An 18,929-nucleotide genomic window follows, 5' to 3' on the forward strand; every position below is an offset into this window, starting at 1 on the left:
ATACCTTGAGTCAGCGCCGCACTGCGCCCTCCCCGTGCCCTGGTTTCAGCCCAGACAGCGCCAACCTCACACCCACGCTCGGTTGGTGCTGAGCAAGGGGTGGCCCAGTGGGGCACAGCCGCCGCCTTCATGGCGCTGGGCAGGGCACTGCGTTGGGCCGCGGGCGGCCTGCGGGCTGGACATGCTTGGGCTACGGTGTGTGCCTTTATGCCACATTTGTGCACGCGTAATCCAAGCATACACAACCCGTGCGTACACACAGTGTGAACTCAGCTGTACGTCAATTGACAGAGCGTTGTCGTGACCTTAAAGTCTTCTAGACACCTGTACAAGAATAGATAGATAGAAGGAACTGGCACGAGCATCAAAAGTAGAAGCCAAGCTGCAGAAAACAGGAACATTCTTAATACAAAGAAGAAACAAGATAAAAATTTAAGAACCACCACACACTGAGCCATCTGATGGTAAAAATGGTTCAGTGTTTAGACTGGTCATAAGAGATTACAAGAAACACATTGCTCTTGTCCTTTCGGCAAAGCTTCTTAGAACTCTTCACTGATATCCCCATCTCTATCCACATATAGAGAAGTATTGCTCTAATGTAATTAAAAGGAAAATTAAGTTCAGTTATTTCATCTATAGCTTGCTGTTCATACTGGGTTGGTAGTGTAATGCCACAATGTAATCTAAGGATTTAACAGGAAAAATGAAGAGGAATTCCTTTAGGACACTTCCAAAATTGAGAGCCTTCAGCAGATTAGTGGAGTAGCTGTCTTTTTTAAAGTAAGTACCCAAGAATGTAATAGAAAAATATAGAAAAGAAAGTGGAACACAAGGTTCTGCTCATGTCACAATAGAGACAGAAGAGGAATCAAAAGAATCGTGGTTACATATTGGGTAATGCACAAACAGCAGCTTCAGAAAGTTGGCAGGAAGAATAGGTCCAGTAACAGCCATGAAAGTGGGGACAATAGGAATCAAAACATTCAGCATGACTCATTTTGCAGGTCATTGTGAAAGTCCTAAAGAACACAGCAAATACTCTCCCTACACTCCATTAGAAACGAAATAAACGAAACACAAAAACTTTGTGCCAGAGCACATTATTAAACAGAGAGAGATGTGGATCATAAGCGAAGCAGAAATGAGGAAATTATTACTGAAATGAAATTAGATGCCAGTCAAGTTAGAACCATACCAAATTATATTAAGCTCTTAAACAAGGAGACATGAGTGATTTGCAATGGAATGAATTTGATCAAAATCAAATTGCTCAAGCAACCAGAATAGTAGATGACAGGGTTGTGCTCAATTCAGAAATGCAAGCTAATCCAATAACTAAAAATGAGCTAATAAGATGGAATTGATGAGTCCTGCAGTCCTTTAAAGGCTTTACTCTATTACCAGATAGCCTTTATATTATATGGTCCTCAGATCTCTCCTTTTGTTATTGCTCTTCGCAAAAGTCATTGCAGAGAACTGCAGCTGCATTTCTGCTCAAGAACACGAAGGAACAGAGTCATAATGAAGGCAGCTTTGAACTAACAGAATATGAAGGATGAAGCCATCTCTTAAAGGTGATTATTGCCTCCACTAGAGAGCAGCAGTTAGGCTGAGTGAGCTGGCATATAATATCTGAAGGGTTGAATGATTTTACAGGAAGAATGAGATAAATTTCTGCATGCTTTTTTAATGATGATGAAAAAGGGCCTATTTAAATGGTAATCTATTACAATGAAGGACTAGAGAGTCAAGCAAAATTCAAGGATGAGGAAGAAACAATAAGAAAGAGAAATGGATATCTCACAACTTGGAATTAAAAGACTGAGGCATGCCTGTGAAGGATACCAGAAACAGAGACTTTAAGTAGCACAAAACACAGGAACAGAATTGGGTCTGGGAGTAATCAGATGAATGTGGTGAAGATACAGCTGAGATAAGAAATGAGGAGCTGTTGGAGTGGGTCCAGAGGAGAGCCACAAAGATGATAGGAGAGGATGGAGCATCTCTCCTATGAAGAAAGGCTGAGAGAGTTGGTCTTGTTCAGCTTGGAGAAGACCTCATTAAGCATTCCAGTACTCAAAAGGAGTTTATAATTAGGAGGGAGACTGAATTTTAACATAAACAGATAGAGATAGGTCAAGAGGCAATGGCTTTAAACTAAAAGAGGGAAGATTTAGATTAGATGTCATGAGGAAATTCTTTACCCAGAGGGCAGTGAAGCCCTGGCACAGGCTGCCCAGAGAAGCTGTGGGTGCCCCATTCCTGGAGGTGCTCGAGGCCAGGTTGGATGGGGCCCTGGGCAGCCTGAGCTGCTGGGCTCACAGTACAGGTTTGGAACTGGGTTGGCTTTGAGGTCCCTTCCAACCCAAACCATTCTGTCATTCTATTAAATCAGTGCATAATGAAGAGACCCTTTATGAAGAGATTAATATTGCAGTAATTGTTACATAACTGTTATAAGAGGGCAGGGAAACAACAAACAAATCCTAAACCAAGCCACCCTTTTATGTTAATGGATTTCAAAGCAAGAATAAGCAGTATTTAACAGGCTTGAGTACCAGAGGCAATCAGAGAAATTACGTAAATAAGAGATGCAATTCACAAGCAGTTAAGAAGTGTATGTAAAGGACCAGGTGTTTCAGCTGCTAAGGGCAAAAAAAAATATTATTTAGCAAGAAAAAGAACCGTGTATGTTCAAATGAAGACAGACTGAAAGACAACAAGATATATTGGGCAGCTTGTTCCTAAGAAACAGTGATTTCGTGCGATTTAGCTAAATTACGTCTATGAAGTAGCTTGAATGCAACTGGATTTCTTTGGTTCACCAGTATTAGACAATAAGTGGCTGGCCCAGAAGAAAAAAATGAGAATATTCAAACAAAAATGCTTATTACTGGTCCAGCCATAATCCCACAGTGCCAGTACATAAATCTTGCAGAAGCTGAGGAGCAACTGATGTTTACAACCAATAATTTAGGTCAGCAGCAGGCGTGCATCACCGTGCAGCAGCCTTGCTTTATCTGCAGCTCTCCAGTCTGCTGCAGCACTGACAAAACAAGACTGAATTCTGAAGACACAGAATAGTCCCAAATCCACTGGAAAAAGCCCCAAATCTCTGAACTCCATCAACATCTCCAGCTGTAGCTGAAAATGCCACAATTGTTGGAAGGGCAAAATTGTGTTCAGCAAATCACTTAGCCAATTCATTTTTACAGTTCCCTTAGTGGAATAACACTGCTATAAGTTCACTTTGATGTTCCAAGAGAAGCCGCACTGCCTTACTAATAGGTCACAGGCTTTTCTTAATGCATCTGCTCTTTGTCCATAATTGCTACAATTATACCCCTACAGATAACTAAGTGATACCTATCCAACATACCATGTGGTAACATTCAAGAATGTTAAAAATGAAGATTAATGGTCTAACTGGACAGTAAGAACTTATAAATCTTCGTATCTTACAAATTCAGATTTAGTCTGAATTTAAGAAGCAAGACACAGAGAGGGAACAATATTCAACATTGCCCACATGTGTGGCCTAAAACAGAACTTACAGTATCACATGAAAAAAACCCTTTCAAGCAGACTGGAGATGGAGTAGTAATGTAAGCAACAGCTCCCAGAATACATTTTTATCTCCCTTTTACAGTACATCAAGCGTAGCATTGGTGGGTTGACTGTACAGTAGCCACATGCACTCAGTGTCTATAGAAGCTATGGAAATGAAGCAGTTGCTCAAGCAGGAAGGTTAAGTTTCTGGAGAGAACCCAATTACTTCAAACCACTGCAGAGAGTTTGGAAACCCAGTTGATTTGCATCCAAGAAGCTCACCCAGATGATGTGTCAGGCAAGGGCTACTCACACTGTGGACTGAGATACAGCTAAATGCAAATGGAGAGGTAGAGGTCCATAATAAACCTGATGAAGTATACAAGTGTCCACCCTGTTAAACTACACCTGTGGAGAACTTTAACATAAGTAAAGTATTGAGGTTGGTGCAAAGGAGGTGCAAAAGCACCAGAAGATGCCAGAAAAGGTCATCAAGATTTCAGTGCATCTTCACACCATTTCTCAAGATGTGTAATTCAGGAAGACAGAAGACTTGATCCTCATGGCTTGATAAAGATAGGTTTTGCTCCCAAGACACTCAATGTAAATGCAGCATGGAAATCCCAACAGTTATAGACTACAGTTAGGATGACCCCAACTGAACACAGATACAGATCCTAAAGGATGCAAAACGTTAATCTTAACCAGCAAATTACTCAAGTAATGACACAATGAGAACTTTATTTCCTTGTTCTCTGTGCAATCAGAAGGAAAAAGAAAGCTTGACAGAGCACTTGAACACACATTTATCCAGGTGCTTGTGGGAACATGGCTATCGCAGTGTGTGTGAGTGAAATCAATTTTGGATAAAAGAAATTAGATTCCTCTCCTATAACTAATATTTTGCCTCTTACAGCATGTGATTTGACCATTTGGACTTGTGAGATGATGGTTACCTGAACAGGTCACTATTAAAGAGGAAACTGTTGTAATCTGAAGAGAATCAAGTTTAAGCCTATGCCAATAGTATTGCTGTAATTAGGTGACAACAACAGCAATTTGAAGAGGTATTTTATGTGCCCTTTTATCTTTGCTAAGTAAAATGAATTTCTAGCTTCTCTAAGAAATCTGGGAACCCAAAATGAACAAATTATCGCTAAGGTATTATGACTATCTTGAAAATACAAAAGGAAAGAAAGAAAACAAAATGAAATCAGGAAATCAGATCTTCGCTATTCTGACAGAAATTGAGCTGCCTCTAAGGTATCCAAACAAGACTCCACATACACCATTTGTTTTCCCGTTTTCATCAGAACTGCATACGTAGTTTTCATCATACTGATATCCTGGTCTATACTGATAAACATTTATGTATTGTCCTATTACTATTAAAAGAAACACATTTCTAGTATTCAGCCTAAGTTTTCTAAAGGCCAGGTGCCCATCAGAAGACTGATGGTAAAGCTTGGATACAACAACTACATGAGCCAAATATAAGATCTTGGGCTCAACAAGCGGCTACAATTTTATAGACTGCATTTTACAGCAGATTAAAACAGTTAACGTAATAGACTCTCGTGGCTTTCAGATTTATTCTGCTCTTAAAATTCTTAGTCTTTAAAAACTCATTTGAAAGAAGCTCATTAACCTTTCTCTTTACATAAATTCAAGACTGGAAGTATTATACTAGTAACTACTGAGTTCACTTCGCAGAAAGCAGTGTTTTAATATCATAATTACACTGACTAGCACTGTCACCATCCTCAAAAACCTATATTTCATCTTCAATATTAACATAACCAATTCCTAACAAAAAAAAAACAACAACAAATCTGCAGAAGTTAGATATCATCAACAGGTTTCAGAGAAGAGAGTTAAAAATTACACAGGAGTTGCAAGTTAGTTTCTTGGCTTCTTTCACGCCAATCTTGCGAACTTCAGAATAACTTCCAATATGACTACTTTTATCTCACTTTACCTGAGTGTATCAACAGACCTCACCGCTACTTGACTAAGTTAATTATTCATTAACCAAGATAATTTTTCTTTTAGGTAGCTGAAACTTACAGGTACAACTTCAATATGAATAAATAATAGCATACTGACAGCCATATGGTATTCTTTTGGTCAGAATGATGGTGGAGATGGATCAATGTTCATTTTATTAGCTAAGTAGATACCACAGTGATCACGGTTTTTAACGTCATCACATCATCCTGATAATGTTTTTCAGTACTAAAGAAAATAGCCCACTTGGTTCAAAGGGCCTGAAGTATGAGGCACCTACATTTCGACACCTCTAAGCTCATTGAATTTTAAAAGGCAGGAGACCAGTGCTTTAGAAATACCAAGTTGCTTGTAACTAGTTTCAAATCAGGCACTCATAAGTAATTTATGTTGTTATTTTGAAGCTTCCTAGAAAGATGAATTCTAGTTACCATTTCCCCTCAAAAATGTAACAGAAGCCCTTCTGTAGATCTAAGATATTTCATATTTTTTGAATGTAAAAAAAAATAATAAAATTTCAATTTGAAGAGCAAGAAGTGTAGGAACTGATAAAGGGAAGGAATCAAAGTTTCTTCTCCACACTCCTCCAGGACTGTGTTAACAGGAAATATTTTCATATTTCTTGAAATAGGGGATACAGTTCATCATAATTTACTTCTTCTGTTTAAACTACCAAACTCAGTCTGTCAGTCTTTACTGCCTTTGACTTGTTGATTTAAATTTTTTAAGGAACTTTTGAGAAGGACAGTAAAGAAAGAAGAGTTTGGGGTTTGTTTTTAAATACCCAGGGAAGTGGTGGAGACAGCGTCCCTGGAGGTGTTCAAGAAACGTGTGGATGTGACACTGAGTGACATGGTTAGTGGGCATGGTGGGGATGATTGGACTGGATGATCTTTTCCAACCTTAATGACTGATTCTACAAAATAAGACAGCTAGTATAAGCACTATTCCTGGAAATGGCAGGAGATCGCAACATTTTTAGACTGTAAAGGACAATTCTGTGCTCTTTTCTAGTGAGACAACGGGAAACATTGAGCTTAAAAAGTCAGAAACTTTGCATTCCTTGTCTCTCTCTTTTAAAAAACTGCTTCAAGATGGTTTGCGTATGTATAAATCATCACTTGATGTTGCAATGGTGTATTTTTAAGTGACTCATCACAGTATTTTAGAAAGTGTGCATAAACGTTTTAAGGTAAATCACATAGCAGGAATGGCAGAAATGCTACCATAATTCTTTACTAAAAGAACTGTGGTCCAAGTAGACAGAAACAATAACCATAAACTTACAGTCAATTTTACTGCTGCTGAAGTAACTTCCTGATAACCTCCTGATTTGAAGAAAATATCCACATTTTCACCCAAAGTACCATAAACGTCAGTAGTGACTGTTCTTCAAATCGTAAGAGTTTAGTGCATTTCTTTACTCAGAATTTAAATTGGAAAACCCCTATTATAAATAACAGTTTTGAGATAAACTAATTAGATTCTGAGCTGTTAAAACACTGGCAGTGAGTGATGGCCTGGCTGCTTGCCCTATTATTTCTGCTGAACCAGAAAGAAACCCTTATGTTAATAACAGTACTTCACTAGAAGCTTTTTAAGATGAAACACTACATGCAATAAGGAACGTGTATTAGTCTTCCGAAAGTACCTTGAAATAACCACAGAAGGATCAGCAGGCAATGGTGTGCTAATAGCCAGTACTAGTGACTCAAGATGGGGTTTATTGTGAAGGACAGTGTTGAAGCAACAAGGATTTCTCAGACCTCTTGCATAACTTGTATAAAGATATGTTCATGTACAACCAGTAAGTGGTGCAAAAACACATTCAGAATGGCCATGAACTTAGTAGAGTCAGAACAGATGCATTTCTGTTTTATCAGGGTGGTCCCACTGGTTGCTACGCAACTATTTTTCCACAGGTAGCTTATTCATCACAGAAACCAGATAAGAAAAAACAGTATTTTCAGTACTCAATTATATATATAATATATAGTTAATTTATATATATGCAAGTACCCTAATGGAAATAGAACGAAGCCAAAAAAGTTAGTGTCAAAAGCCTGAATCCACTGACAGGTCCAAAGGTAGCAACTAGAGACTTCTATCATGTTCTTCGCTAGGACTGTGAATAATGGATTCTTCTTCAAAGCAGGCTACTCATCTAAGCAAGTAGGTTTTGACTTGTGGCTTCTGTCTCTTGATAGCCAAGATCAATTATATCAGACTAAATTTCTTCCCAGCTTGTGCGTCCAAGACAAGAGAACCCAGACCTCCAGGCTCCACAGAAACAACCTAGCTGCATGGCTGTAACATCAGGTACCAGCAAAGACCATAGACAGACAAGCAAGAAATGCCACCAGAGATAAGAGGGAACTGGAAAAAAAACCCAAAGAATTTCAGTACTGCAAGACAAACACAACAGAGATACTGCCATATCTTCAACATTCCTACTGCTGTGACAGCTGCTCTGAAGTAAGAATAGACAGTTAAATTTCAAGTATATACGATATATGGTACCATCAGAACTACAAGTAAGCTTGGACTTCAGAAAAAAAAAGTTCATGGAATTTTCAAAGGCCACATATTCGCATTCCCTATTTTGTCACTAATGACATATCCAGCATTCATTTCATGAGGAGAGAACTGCTCACCCAGAATCCATAATACTACAATAGCAATTCATCTACCAACATGACAGAGACAGCAGCATATGTGAGCATCTTTAATAGCTTGATCAATTTTATAGAACAAAGCTGCTGTCTTCTAATACTGTATCTGTAAGAAACAACCTGAACTGCTTCTTTTAAACAAGTTCAACCAATGCTGAGTATGCCAGAATACTCTATAACACAAGTTGTTTTTTTTCTTTAGTATAAAGTGGAATAAAGGTTGAAGCTCAAACATTTGAAGTCATATTTCTTTATCCACATCATATTTCTTTATCCACATAACAATCTTCACCTTTTCAGAAAGTTTGAGAATTAGGCAGCTTCATACAAGCATCTGAGATACTGACACAGACAACTAGAAGTAAACTGTGGTTCCAGCATGGCTAGGTTTCAAGTAAAGCCCAAGAACTTCATTTCTAAAAACATAAGAGGAAAAATAAACAGAAGAGATGCTCTGAAATTTCAAGCACGTTTCTAACAGTTACAGACTCATTTTCTGCTTTCAGTTATGACATGCAACTCCTTGGCATATCATGGATTTTATGTGTAGCTGAAATCTACTTCTAGAATCTCACAGCAAACTCTAAAATACAAACAGCCTCTAAAAGATTACCATCCCCATGCATGATAACTTTGGATCAGCTGAAAAAACATCACATCGAACATACGCCCACAGTGTCAAACGTGCCCGCAACGCATCTTTTTCACACTAAACAAAATCTCTAATTGCCAAAAAATCTTCCAGTAATTCTGCTTTCCACATACTGTCCCTCCTCCTTTCCTTTCTAGCAGCTAATTAGACACCCATCAATTATACTTTCAGGCTGCTTTGTAGTAGGTGTGCTTCCAATTACTCCACTTACTCTATCAGGCAGAAAACATCTTCCTTCCTCTGGCGACCACCCTCTGGTTTTATCCACATTTTCTATAAAGAGCACAGACAGAATCTTACCAGATCAAACTAAACAAGCTATTTCCATCACCTGATCTTTCCTACAAATTACTTTAGACCATTTGTCCTATTATTCCGTGGACATTTCATGCCTATGCAGCCTGTATTTTCATAGCAGCATCAAATATTGCACAGTTTAGAGATATATTTTCTTGTATATGGGACAACCAAGTCGTAACTCCATAAATAATTGTTTGATGATAATGGGATGCAGCTCTTTTCAATATTTTTTACATCCTAATATGTGTGAATAAATAAGTATAGTTATTCCTGTTCTCCATAATTATTATATACTGTAACAAAAGCAGCAAATATTTAGATTGCTAGATCTTGTAGCCTCCTGAGTTTACGTAGCTGGGGATGGCAGGGGAGTGAGTATGCTATAAAATCTCTACTCCCTGCTTTGGATTTAGTCCAAGTTGACAGCCTGTGATACAAAGCAGCCTACCGAAATACCAAAGATTATTTTCCATGCATGTATTACAGATGAATTGCTTTTAATGTCTTTTGAAAAAAATCATATGCCTTATCTACAGAACAACCATACTTGGAAGTTACACTTTGGCACATTTCAGACTAATCGTACTTGCTGGTGCTGCTCACTTTTTCTACTTAACTTGCTTCACTATTTTAAAGAATACTGTTTTCACTTCAAATGGAACAAAAAAAAAGTGTTTCTCTTCCCACTCACTCTCCTACACAATTTATTCATTCAGCAGTCCTGGAAACTCAGCAGGGAATTCATCAGCCTTCTGTTTGGCAACTCCAGGGAAGGAAGCAAAAAAAATAGTATTACAGGGGTCAGAGTAAGGGGTATAAGAACTGGGAAGCGGCTAATCTTATAAAAGGAAATGCATCTGGCCACCTAACATAATAGGTGTTAGAGGGCAGCTAGATGCAGTGACAATGAAAGAAAAGAGAACTAATTTCTTACAGTGTAATCAGATTTCACACAAATATTTTCCAACTAATTGCAGAAATGCAAGACAGAAAGAAAATTAAGTCTGTCAGGCAGTTGTTATCCTTGCATGGGAAAATATCACTGCCAAAAGGTGGATTTCACAGTCACATGAACTTGCATAACACAAGAAAATAGAACATCTACTCATTTTTTTTTTAAGTACCTTTACTGCTCATTCAGAGCTATTTTTAATTTTCTCTATTTATTGCCTCCTTAGAATAGGTTTACCCACAGGGTCCAGAGATTCCTGCTAGGAATCTTTCTATGTCAGCAATTTCCTGCCTTCATCTTCTTCCAGATCCTTGGAAGAACTGTGCTGTAAAGTAAATTTAAGCCTACTGACATTAAGAATATACTTCAGGCTACAGCATTTTTTAACTACTCTCACACACCCCCTAAGTAATGCCATTTCAGAGGTGCTAGGCATTACTAGATGATGCACTAAGAACCACTCACTCTCCCATCTAGGCAGATAAATTTGGTGAAACACTAAACACAAATGTTTAAGTTAACAGGCTCCAGATTTTTTCTTCCTATGTTCTCTTTGTGGTCATGAAATAAAGTTAGGCTATGAACAATTGCTAACATCAGGTGACACAATTTAAAGCATGACTAGTATTTTCCAGAAGATGCAAGCACTAAGAAGACCCAACACAACAAACACCCCCATCAGACAAATTTCCATTACAGATGTTCCTGTTCCACTACAGAAAAAGCCAGTTTTCCCCCACCTCTCACTATATCAACATGATATTCAGAAACACTTCTCCCTGGACACAGACTTAATTCCAAAAGGAAGTCAGATGACTTTAAAAGCATTGACCAAGGTCTTCAGTGGGAGCTGGATTCATCCCACAGGTGTGGTCCTAACATCAATCACAGGCTAGGTCTTACACACTTTCAGAAATCTGGACTAGTAACTCTGTTTATGGTTTAAATTTCCATTTTGAAACAGCTACTTCATTTCAAGTCCCCAGTGGCTCAAGGTACAAGGAGAAATATGCATTAAACAGGTAAAGTCTCGTTTTTTGTAGCATCATTTTGCATTTCAGAAAAACTTATTCTTCTTTTTAATCTCTTCCCCTCCTACCGTCCCTTCTTTATTTTATTTTTTAAATACAGCAAGTGTTTCTATCAAATCGATCCTGAAGAACTTCATGTTTATGATAAAAATCAGCTATAAGGAAGCATCTAATACACAGAAATAGAGTGGATTACAGTTCAGCCTTACCACATACAAATGGAAGATTGAGCCATCTCAGCAGATGCTTTAAGGTGCTGATCTGCTCCCCTAACTTATAAAGTAAACAAAGCTTACGGCACTGTAATGTGCTGCTGGTGATTTGTTACTCATCATGCAAGATGAATGTAAGCATTCAAAACCAGTTGTAAGGTTAATGGTATGGAGAGCAGCTAAGCTGAGAGCAGGATGGGCAGAGAGAGTGCACTCCAGGCTTAGGACTGATGAGTAAAATATTCCTAACCACGCTGCCACCACTGACAACGGCATCAATATCATCATCTTTTAAATGCCAGAAAGGCATTTTACCCTGTCACATCAGTTACGAGGAATTAGAGAAGAAACTGGGCTCACTTCAAGCCACAAAGAGCAATAAAAGCAGCACAGAAGAGACATGGCATTACTAGAGGAAAAGCAACAGCACTGCAAACAGCAGTTTAGGAGTTAAAACTGCAGCAAAATTGATCTAGATGTCATTTAAGTGGATTTTCAATAAAGATGCAAAAGAGGTCTAAATCCAAGAAAGCTCATTGGCACGTGATAACCTTAAGCATGCCAACAAGCTCCAGGTTTCCATGGCACTGATAACAAAGAAGGTGTTTCACTGGATCAGGACAGAACCCCTTATTTTCTCCTTGCAGCTACTCAATTACTTCAGGCTGAATAAGGTCAGGGACATTCACAGAAAACTGCAACAGATTCACTATTAACTGAAATAAAATGCCCATGCATGCCAGCCAGAACTATGGGCTTGTCTATTGGTCATAAAACTGAAAAATTCCCTATGATTCACTTATCAGATAAACTTTCATAAACACCAAATATGCAATAATAGTAATATAGTATCATCTATAAATGACCTGTTTTAAGACAGTTAAATAAAACTTGATATAGCCTATCCTGCCTATTTGTATTATACTTCAATTCCATGCTTTCATTTTGAAAGAATCAGATAATTGTTTAACTTATTTCAAAACAATGACTCTTCCAACTACCTTCTCCAGAAAGAAATACACAATAATGAACATTTGGGTTCTCAGTGTCCAGTTTAATAGAGAAAAATTACTTCACACTTGCTTTTTTAACAACCAAAAAAACCTCTATGTTCTTTGTAAAACCGGGAAAGTAAATATCCAAATGGTCAGCTTGATCTGCTGAGTTATGAATCTGAATCACAATTCAATCACTGCTGCGTGCATTTACTTCACATGAGCACTGGAATCTATTCCAGGTAGCCATGTATTCATAGCAAAGGCTGACATTTTCATATTTTTCTAGCAATAATACACTTCTCTTTAAAGATAGACTGAATTGCTGGCATCACATAGAAACATACTCAGAAGTGTACACTTGCCAGAGAGCCTCATCTGTTTTTTGTGGTTCTGCTTCTGCTACTCCAACATTCATTAGAATCAAGTTTAATAACATCACTGAAGTACTAAGATGACCTCATTGGATTACAGCATCTTTTTTCAGCTAATTGAGCTTTTTTTTTTTTTGCAATCCGCAGTAGTCAAAGGTGTAACTTGGTCCAGTTCCATTTGAATGAAAAATTAAAGTTGTATAAAGACAACAAAATCCAAAACAAATCAACTTGTATGCTTGGAACAGCAACACATTTGGAAACACACAGTCCTTAGTAAAAATGCATTCAGATTTCTACTCAAACAACCCATTCTACTGGGCCATCACAGACAAAGCCAAGTGCTATGATGGGAAAAGGTCGAGGTGGTTGGGCTTGTTTAGCTTGGAGAAGGTTCTGAGGAGACCTCAATTAAAACTTCCAGCACTGGAAAGGACATTACAAGAAGGAAGGGAATGACTTTTTAATAGCAACAGGACAAGTAAATGGCTTTAAACTAGAAGAGGGGAAATTTAGGTTAGATGTTAGGAAGAAAATCTTTGCTCAGAGGGCAGTGGGACCCTGGCGCAGGCTGCCCAGAGAAGCTGTGGGTGGAGAAAAAGAGGAGCAGTCTCATGACTCCCTAGTCTGTTTTATCTTTCCCTCTCAACAGAAAACAAACAAAATAATGAAGTCTTCAGGGAGCTGCAGTTCATCTCCTCTCTTCTGAGAGCAGGTACTCAGAACTATAGACAATCCATGGAAATGTAGCATTAACTCTTTAACTCCCAGTGCACTACATGAGGTCATGATGTGGAATATCGATAACAGAAATCACAAAAGCACCAAACACAATATCTCCAAGAATAGAAAAGCAAGGTGAATATGGACAGACTACACCCACAACAGAACATCTTTCTTATCTGACATGCTACAGTCAGGTGCATCAAGCCAGGCTGGCACAAAGTCCCCACATCAAGAGGGCAGGGGATACCCATGCCTTCCTCCATAGCATACATCCAAGTCATACATTTCATGGGTTCAGATACATGGTTCCAGGCTGTCACAACTCTATTATTAGCTGCTGATCCAGGAAAATAAGTTTGCAGATCTTTTTTTTTTTTCCCCATAAGAACTGTTTTTTAAGCAAAGTCTAGAACAGCTTGCCTCTCCACACACACAAAAGGTTGCTTCAGCCCCTTTACTTTGCTCTCAATAGTTGAGAGAACAACTTTGAGACTTTCATCATCTAGCCTTCCCCTAGTGATAGCAAAGCAAATAAAAATAGCTTTAAAGGTAGATTAATCAAGAAAAAATCCCACACATTTGAAGCTTCATATTTGATAGCAACAATCCCAGACATCACCATTAAGAAGCGCACTTAATATCTTCATTATGTCTTTACTGAGCAGACCCAGAATAAAACCCTAGAATAAAAGCCACATTTAATATGTTGAATTAATATTTTATATCTCTAATGCTAACCAAACTTGTTTATCTCAGTGCAAACTTCCTGTTGCTTTTCATAAGTATCCTGAGATAGCAATTGCCCTTCTCCTATAATAAGATAGAATTCTCATGTACAGAATCAAGCTCCTGTTTTGGTACGGCCATCCACTCAGCTCTCACAAAGATCAAAAAACAGATTCATCAAAAAACAGATTCAAAATGAACAATGAGGAAAATGCAAAATCTCTGTGAATCAAGAAGAGTATTAAAAATGTAGAGAATAGGATAGGGACAGCTGCTGCCTGAAGAGCGCAGGCTAAGTGTTCTTCCTACTACTCCACCCACTTCCTGATGCCTACCTGTGATGAGACATTTCTTCCTCCACTTACACTTTGTAATGGCTCCTACTTTGCCAGACGGGCGTTTGATTTTTTCCCCTGAATTTTCACTGGTGTTACAATCAACTAAATCACGGAACTTGAGGCACACATTTGCATTGATTTTACCCATACACATTCAGCAGGATCAGAGGAAGCCTTTGCTCATCTGGCAGGGAGTCTCACCCTATGCGCATACTTCTGGCACATATCTAGATTTCCCTTTCCTCCTCCATTATTAAAAATGCAACAAAATATACAAATGAAAGCAAACTCTTGCTAATTCCTTAGGAGAGAATGCTTTTGATGGCAGCATAATATGAAAGTTGTCTCCAGAAACTACTTAATAAATCAATATCCTATAGTATTTCCAAGGAGACACATACATATTATTTTGCATCTTTGATTCCAGAGTCAAGAGCAAGCAATGAGAGAACTGCAGTTGCTACATATGCATATATTTCACCCATTTGGAAGTAGCAAGCTCCCAGGAGCATACTATTATATTATTTCAAACATTCCTGTGTGCTTCACCATTCCAATTGACAGAAATCAGATGATGCGTTTCCAATTTATTCAGTTATTACTAGCACAATACTCATGTAGTTTTACCACTGTGTCTTGCACAGGGAAATCAAAATGGTTACCTAAGGTTACAGTCAGCTCCCACAAAGGCTGATTTACCCTAAGACTGATCACAATGAAAGACTGTAGGATTCTGGCATTCTTGAGATGTGTAAGCAATTGACACCTAACTTTTTACTAGGAAACGTAAGTGAAGGCTTTTTCCAAAAAAACTTAAAAGAAAGAAAAGCAACCATTAACTTCAAGTGACAAAGGCTACTCTTTTATTAACTCAAGCATATTGTGTGCTTCTATGGAACTAAAGTTTTCCGTACTTGAAGTGATCCACACCTGTATTAATACTCAGTTTATGAAACAAGGAAAACTGAAAAAGTCAATTTTTCCAGTAACAAAGCAATAACCAGGATCTTTTTGGAAACACTGTGCACAAAACACATCCAGTATAGCCCCTGATCATCACACAGAACAAGGATTTCTTTCCATCCATTGCTTCGCAATGATAGAACTCCATTACAGCCATGAACAGCAGCAGCAACCACTTAGAGGAAAAACAGAATGCACTGAAGTAGGAAAAAAACCAACACAAAAATAGCCCTGTGTAGAGCCATGTGAGCACAAGCCTCGACTGCGTTTCTTCGATTTCCCTAACCAAGAGCTTTCATAATAATTTCTAACCTACTGTTCCCTCTTGCAATTATAAAAAAAAAAAATCAAACCATCAAGAACCTTAACTGAGCCTCATACTCCCCATTTGCACAGTTTCCTGTAAGAAGCCTTCAGCATACTGGTTTCAGCTCGAATAGAGTTCATTTTCTTCCTACAGGCTTGTACAGTGCTGTGTTTCAGATTTGGGATGAGAGAACAATCACACAGTGATGTTTTATTTGTTGCTGAGCAGTATTTACACAAGCCCAGAACATTTCAGCTTCTCGTGCAGCCCTACCAGTGAGGAAGCTAGGGTTGCACAAGGAGCTGGCAGGGGACAGAACCAGGACAGCTGATTCAGACTGGCCAAAGAGGCATCCCATACCATTTGGTGTCATGCTGGATGATAAAACTAGGAGAGCTGGCAAGGGCTGGCTCCTACTGCTGAGGCACTAGTTGAGCAGCAGTTGGCAGGTGGTGAGAAATGGCACTGTGCATCATTTATTTGGGTTATTCTTTGTTACGGTATTTTGATGGCTTCCTTTTTTTCCTTCCCCCCTTCTTTGCCCATTTTTTTTTTTTTTAAAACTAACTGTCCTTGTCTCAACAATGAGTTCTTGCGCTTTTCAGTTTTCTCCCCTATCTCGCTATTTGGGGGAGCAAAAGGCTGTGTGGTGTTTATAACCTGCTGGATTAAACCACAACATACAATTACAACATGATAAAGTACTCCAAAACAAAAGAAAATTGAAAAGAAATGATCTTCAGAATCATCTCCTGAGTGAAATATCCATGCAGCTGAAGTGGGAAGACTATGAGATTTCTGCATTGCTAAGCAGAGCAGTCATCCTCCTATCTTTAAACTGAATAAACATACTCATGACATTTAAGTCTCACTGAAGTTAACACTGACACTTCACTAACATGAAGAGGCATAACTTCCTGACACAATGCAGTCTTCAGCTCTGTTGTGTTTCTCAAATTATCAGGTATTTGGCAGCTGTCTGAAAGCTTCCCACTTGGAAAAAAACAGGGATGCTCAGGGTGCTCTGAGGCTGCCATGGTCCTAATCTACATGATAACTGCACAAGCACCCTCCACTTGATCTACGATCCTGCTTGCCAAAAATCAAGAAAGGGCGAGTCATAAGTCAGTTTTACAGGCCTAACTCCAAGAATTGCCAAACACTATTTCAGTGCTCAGCGTAACCAAGCCATGGATGGAGTCATGCCCTACAAGACTGTCCAGATGTGTCACTGTGCAGATGATGGCTTTTTCCAAAAGGAAGCTGAGAACAACACCTGCATCACCTGATTAATTTCTTCTTCTACAGGACACCCAAGCTGACTGAATGCACCTTGAGGACTGCTAGGCCTGGCAATTATGTTGATGACTGCAGCTGGGAACCCGTCACTAGTGGTGCTCCCCAGGGGTCAGTACTGGGGCCAGCCCTGTTTAACATCTTTACTGATAATCTGGTCAAGCGGTTTGAGCATTCTGTCCCTACCAGGTTTTTGAGCACTAGACAAAAACATGGATGAAAACTCAAATCTTGCTAAGACTTTTATTCCAGTTTCCAAAGCCCCATTACCAGATGTAAGCATATGGCTTGATTTAATTGGCATAAGCAGCTGTATTACCTGAAGCTCTAAGACTAAAGAAGCCATCAAGAAAAGTACACAGACACGGAATCAGGAACTCATGCCTAGCAATTCTGCATGGATGAACAAGAGATAAAACACTGAATAATGAGCTTTTCTGTTACTTAAGTTTTGACAGGTAGGTTTGTACATTTGTTGCCCACCATATACTTAAACTCAAATCAATCCAATAAATCCACATGTAGAGAACAAGAGGGAAGGGCTATACAGCACAAACTAAAATCCTTGGTTTATTCTGAACTATTAAAACAAACAACTAATCATACAAGAAAGACGCCCTACAGGCTCTCTCCAGGGGACAGATCTCTTGTGACCGCTTGGATGGCTCATCAATAGGGCAATTCACTTATATAATTATGGTACTGACAAACTAATCTCACACATGTTCTCTTGAATAAACTTCTGCCTTAAGTAGGTTGTAGTCTCATTTGCCTTGAAGTTGAAAGACTGTACTTGAATCCTTATGCTCAGAGTAGGGTAGATAAGGAAAAAATACCATCAGAATATACATATATATTTTTTTAAATAAATCCTTCCTGTGTTGCTTTTATATTTCAATTAGTTTAGGGATGAGAAGCAGCCTATCTAATTTTCTTCTCTTCAGGTATACTCCATGGCCATGAACCCTAGAAATTACTCACAGCCTGCATTTCCTTAAAAGGATCCTCTCCATTGCACTATTAATGTCTTACAACTCAGCTGAAGACAGAGCCCTTTCTTTTACCATTGTGCTTTTATGTTTCTTCTCTTTCAGTTAATTAATCTGACAAAAACTGCATGAACTTACACTAGCTACAGTTCTGATAGTGTGGTTTTCCTCTCATTCTACAGAGTGAACTTAAATTTCTTGTTCATCCTACAGGTCTTCTCAGAATGAAGCTTCCAGAATATGCCTTAACTTTTACATTCTCATTAATGACCTCAGTGCAATTTACACAATTTTCTTACTGCAAACAGAGTTGATAAAATCAGATTTGCTTAAAGTGGTCCCAGTACACGCATCATATCAGATGGATAACGCCCAGCATGACTGGAGTTTTCAGTAAACACAGTAAGTGACATTAATAAAGCAGATGATAGATTTGGCACTTAAGACTTCTTTTCCCCCAAAATCATGTCTTCTTTCTTATTGTATTGGCATTCTTTCCCTTAGATGCGTATAAAATCAGACTGAGGAAAGTGAAAATGCCTTGCCAAGGACTGCTCAATGACATGGGCAGGCTTCCACCTGGCTTCAGCAGAGTCGTTCCTTTATCCCTCAGCTAACAAGGTTAATTAGTTGCTAACACCATCATAGAAGAACATCTTGAAGATCAACCAAAAACTTTTTCGTTATTTAGGTAATGCTTTAGTGAGCTTATTTTTATTTCTTAAGCTACTGTTCCCTGCATCAATCTCTGTGCCCAAGATACCAGGCATCCTGTCCCTTATTTGAAATCCTTATATTCATAGCAAATGCAATCCTGCTATATCCCTAAAGACAAAA

At 38.6% G+C, this 18,929-nt stretch overlaps 1 protein-coding gene and 1 long non-coding RNA gene across 21 annotated transcripts in view; both read right to left on the minus strand.

The window, feature by feature from the left end:
- BICD1 (BICD cargo adaptor 1) overlaps nt 1-18,929 on the minus strand; it is a 171,738-nt gene that overhangs the window by 97,037 nt on the left and 55,772 nt on the right. The gene's annotated exons all lie outside the window — the stretch shown is intronic.
- The window catches only part of LOC110394938, a 42,708-nt gene that overhangs the window by 253 nt on the left and 23,526 nt on the right, over nt 1-18,929 (minus strand). For 2 of the 3 annotated variants that reach the window (XR_002436050.1, XR_002436045.1), the window contains one exon: nt 66-324. This is a non-coding gene — a long non-coding RNA (uncharacterized LOC110394938). Of the gene's footprint in view, nt 1-4; nt 325-18,929 lie in introns of all 3 variants that reach the window. The other variant, XR_002436047.1, reaches the window with a different exon arrangement.

This window comes from Numida meleagris, chromosome 1 (assembly GCF_002078875.1).
Source record: "Numida meleagris isolate 19003 breed g44 Domestic line chromosome 1, NumMel1.0, whole genome shotgun sequence".
In the NCBI taxonomy this organism is placed as follows: domain Eukaryota; kingdom Metazoa; phylum Chordata; class Aves; order Galliformes; family Numididae; genus Numida; species Numida meleagris.